At 40.4% G+C, this 4842-nt stretch overlaps 1 pseudogene; it reads left to right on the top strand.

Moving 5' to 3' along the window:
- Positions 1–3907: 3907 nt before the first annotated feature.
- On the top strand, positions 3908–4121 carry LOC102902930 (small ribosomal subunit protein eS28 pseudogene; annotated as a pseudogene).
- The last annotated feature ends 721 nt before the right edge of the window (positions 4122–4842 follow it).

Raw genomic sequence — 4842 nt, 5'->3', positions numbered from 1 at the left:
GAATGGTGGTTTCTCAGAAAATTAGGAATCAAACTCCCTCAAGACCTAGCCATACCACTCTTGGGCATATACCCAAAGAATGCTCGATCATACCATAAGGACCCATACTTAACTATGTTCACAGCAACACTATTTGTAATACCCAGAACCTGGAAACAACTTAGATGCCCATCAACTGAAGAATGGATTAAGAAAATATGGTACATATACACAATGGAGTACTACTCAGAAGAGAAAAACAATGAAAGCACAAAATTTGCAGGCAAATAGATGGAACTAGAAAAAATCATCCTGAGTGAGGTAACCCAAACCCAGAAGGACAAACATGGTATGTACTCACTCATAAGTGAATTCTAGATATAAAATAAAGAACAATCAGACTACAACCCACAGAACCATGGAGGCTATATATAGAATGGGGGACCCTAGGACGACTGTGGCTTATAATAAGTTTTGGTTTTGCTCAATTACTGAGCAAGCCTCAATGAAACATTTCACTATTAAGATAAGAATACATACTGTATCAAACTGATAAGAGAAAAATAAATTAATTAATTAATTTTAAAAATAAAAAAGATAAGAAACATTTGAACTATTAAAACAAACAAACAAACATATTTTACTAAAGTAAAAAAGGGGGAACTAGGGACTCATCATTCCTCTCCACATTCTATTCTTTCCCTTGTTTTATATATCTTAAATTTTTTATCTGGGGATTCTGGTGGAGTATCCGCTGCAGATAAGCACTGGAGGGCTCCTGTTGCAAATCACCCTCTGGAGAGATGGAAGGGTCTTTCTACTGGAGACCCGATCCAGTGTTGGCGTAGGCCCAGGGTCTGTTTACATCTTTCCACAGGACAATGAGGTTCCTCTTTGGATTCCTGAGCACTGTGTCTGCCCTGTGGCTGCTGCTGAAGCCTAACATGGCAGAGACCTATTGGGCCTTCATGAAAAACTCTACCCTTCTGATGCCAATGGGGACTGAGAGCCCAATATGGCCAGCTTTGGCAAACATTAACGTAAGCCTAGGAACTGTAGCCATGCAGTTGGATTCTCCAGAAGGAAATGTATGGCAACTGCTTTTTCAAGTATGTTTGAGAACGTGTCACCCAGACACCTTGGAGATTAAGGATAACCCTGAAGGTCACTGACCTCCTTTGTTAACAGTTGCATGCCAGCTTAACCTTTTCATTTTCACAATCCTCCTCAAGCTGCTGTAGTACCTATTTTTCAGGAGTGGCTCTGTGCAACATTTATTGGTCTTCTGAAATTCATTTAGCCCCCGTTTGAAGATACCTTAAAATTTATGAGCCTGAATGTAGCCATTATAAGACCATTAGTTATGCTCCTTATGAGCTGCCTGTTTTTTCTTTATGGTTCTCAGTTGTTCTTTTGCAGAGCTGCCAGCTTAAGTTGCGCTGGGATCAAGAAAAATGGGCCTTGGCGGTTCGTGTTCCTGGGGTTGTATCTATTGGGGAATATTATAAGGGCCACTCCACGTAGTTAAAAGGAAGATTTATTTAGTGGATGACTTACAAATGAAAGAATGGATAGGTCGCGGGGGTCTGGGGAAGGCGTCTAACAATCCAGCGGTGTTCTCTGGAGCTCTGCACAATCAATCTCCACCATCCAGGGTCCAGGCGCAGAGAGCGCGCCCCGCGCGAGCGCTTGCCCATCCAGCTCTCAGGTTTCCAGCACCTCCCCTCGCCCCGCCTCGTAGGCGTGACAGTTGCCAGAGTCTCAATGGGGGTTGGAGCTTCCAGATCCAAGCTGGAATGACTACCCACTACAGTATCCATGCCAGTGGATGTCCACACGCTCCAGAAGAGAGTTTGACATTGCTGCTGCCATTGTTGCTGTTATAGCAGTAGTGGCCACCACTGCTACTGTCTCTGGGATTACCATTTCATAATTGCTTACGACAGCTAGCACAGTGGAGACCCTGGCAACAAAAGTAGCTACCACAGTTAGTTAATCTTTCATTTTATTGGGCATGACAAATTTAATTCAGTAGTTACATACATCTCAATTGGCTTTGGAAATTATAAATTTATAAACTCAAGTTCCATTTTCCTTTGGGATACCATGTTACAAGGACTCCAATTTGCAGTAAGGTTCATTAAGGAAGGGAATGGCTCAGGTACCTTTAGCCTACTGGTTATGGGTGGGATAGGAACTCTGTTGGTCTTTTCTCTGTTGAACACACAGATTGCAAGCCCAGTGCAATCTCACTTTGAGATCTTTGGCAGCAGTTAACTCTGCAGCTCACACAGGACTGAGCCAGTAAGATAATGAGTATTCAGAGATGGGTAATGCCTGGGGGGCCTTCACCAACCTAAGATAGAGCGCCTGTGTGGTCTGGGCAGGCATCTCCATGACAGGTAAGGTGACCTGCTGACATCTCACGCAACGTAAGTCAGAAGCTCATTTTTTAGTAAAAGGGGGACCTGTAGGGTCCTGGCCCCTGTTTTAGGTAACTGTTGCCTTGCTTGCTGACCTTGACCTTGATATCCTCTGTATGCCAATTCTCTGCCAGGTTCTACCCTCCTGAATGCTTAAGGGAAGTTCCTTGTCTGTGTATCCTGCATAATGGGTATTAACAACTTAGATGCAAGATTGTAAAACATTGGTAGCGAACCTCTGCCCTCCGGGGTTCTCCCTTTGTGCTGTCAGCCTGTATTTAAGACCTCTTCCCTCCTTCAATAAACAACATTCGGCATTAAATAAAAAATAACTATAGGGCTTATATAAAACCCCAAAGCACTAGGAATATGAAGAACAAATGTCTGCTTCTTCAAAATAAAAAAAAAAAAAGAAAGAAAAGGATGAAATAAAGGTAACTTAGTGAACAACAACAAAAAACAAATCCATTGAGGAAGAAGGCCAACACATGCAGATCACCTATAATGTGTGAGAGGTGCTGTTCTCTCAGCCCGGTCTGGCACAATAACTGTCAATGGCCATAACTGAGCATAAGTAATGACATGCTGAAAATGCCAGGTTCATTGAAGCAAAAGTAAATTCTCTAATAGCTATTTCTATTTGTTAGGCTATCCTGGGAAAGCATGTTTTGATGTTAAAATTACAACCCATTGAAGAATAATTAAAAGTAGTATTTAAATATAGATGATTAATATTATAATTAGTGTCAATTTTGTAAATAAAACTTGAAAGAATGACAACACCTTGAGGTACTTTGGGCATGGAGCAAAACTAAGTAAACAAGACCAGTATGTATAATATTTCAGGTAGATACTAAAAAACTCAAATGGAAAAATAAAATTATGATGGCCCTTGAAGTCAGTACAGACAAAATGTGATGATTATTTAGACTATGATTGTACCAATAGGGAATGGTCACTACTTAACATGATCCACCTAATCCTTCCCTTAATGTGTAACAATGGAATCATTTCTGCTTCATTGTTTGTTCAATATAATGACATTTGAAACACTTTTCAAACTCAGTGAACCACAAGCTCTCTAAAATCACAGTCAGCCAGGCGTGACCACACACACTTGCAATTCAACAGTCAAGAGGCAGCAGCTGGAGGATTGCTATAAGCTCAAGGATGAGCTGGAACACACAGCGAGTGCTGGATCACACAAAGCTACCTAGCAAGATCCTGTTTCAGTAACTCCATACTCATAAAAGAGTATTGTTCATAATGCAGGATTTAGTGATGATCTTTTTTTTTAAGTCCTCAATAATATTCTTTTTATTGTGAACTGAAGTTTTCAGGGGGGAAGGGCAAAGAGAGCTACACCTGTGATAACGATTATACAAGGCCAAATGACTTAATTTTGTGATTATAGAAAATTAAAATATTTCAGCAAGTCAGATAATTTTGGACTATTTTAAGTCCTTTAAAAGCCATTCATTGGCTCCCTGCCAATGAATGCCATCATGGACACGGGTCATGTGAAACCCATCAAGCTGGCTAGGGTAACCAAAGTGCTTGCTGGGCAGGACTGATTTGCAGGGACAGTGCACACAGGTGCGTGTGGAATTTATGAATGACACCAGCCGCTCTATCATCCAAAATGTCCAAGGCCCAGTTCGGGAGGGTGATGTGCTTACCCTATTAGAGTCAGAAACAGAGGCTTGGAGGTTGCGCTGACCTGGCTGTTGGGTCCTGAATATCCACCACTTGGCCCATGATGACCTGCAACTATTAAATAAAGCATTGGTATTGTTTTTATTTTAAAAACAAAATCCATTCGTTGCCCATTTCTAAGTTTGACAGAACGCCATGAATTTCAGAGAGAGAGCAGGGAAGGAGGGCATACACGGGAGTAGTTGCAGGGAGGAAAGGGAAGGGGAAACAGGATGTAATTACATTTTAATCTAAAAAAATAAAGAATGAAAAAAAAAACACTTTATGTGTATTCTTAACAAGCCACTAGTTTCCGTCAATCCACTCTAACAGTGTCATCAATAGTGTGTGAGACCTATGATGGTGATTTTCACACTTTGCTACAACCCTCATAACTGATGTTTCCACCAATGGATTCATGTGTTCTGATGTTTGACTTTCTTTTTTCTGTCACCTTAACACTATGAAACTGTTGCCATGCTAGAACATAGAACTGGAGATAAGATAGGTTTCTGGGCATGGTCATACCTATTTAAATAAATTGCTACTTATTCTTTGGGAAAAAAAGAAAGAAAAAGAATGTTTTTTTTTTTTTAATTTGGGCTAGGAAGAAACATTGATTTTCTTATTAAATCAAGTTTATATGGCTCTTTTTTTCAGTATTAAATATATATTCTCCCCCCCCCCAATAGAGACTTTGCATTAGTAAAGATGTTTTTCATTTCCTAATACATTTTATAAATAT

This window comes from Peromyscus maniculatus, chromosome 19, assembly GCF_049852395.1.
Source record: "Peromyscus maniculatus bairdii isolate BWxNUB_F1_BW_parent chromosome 19, HU_Pman_BW_mat_3.1, whole genome shotgun sequence".
Taxonomy (NCBI): domain Eukaryota; kingdom Metazoa; phylum Chordata; class Mammalia; order Rodentia; family Cricetidae; genus Peromyscus; species Peromyscus maniculatus.
The sequence above is the reverse complement of the archived record's forward strand: the minus strand, read 5'-3'. Positions and strand labels throughout refer to the sequence as shown.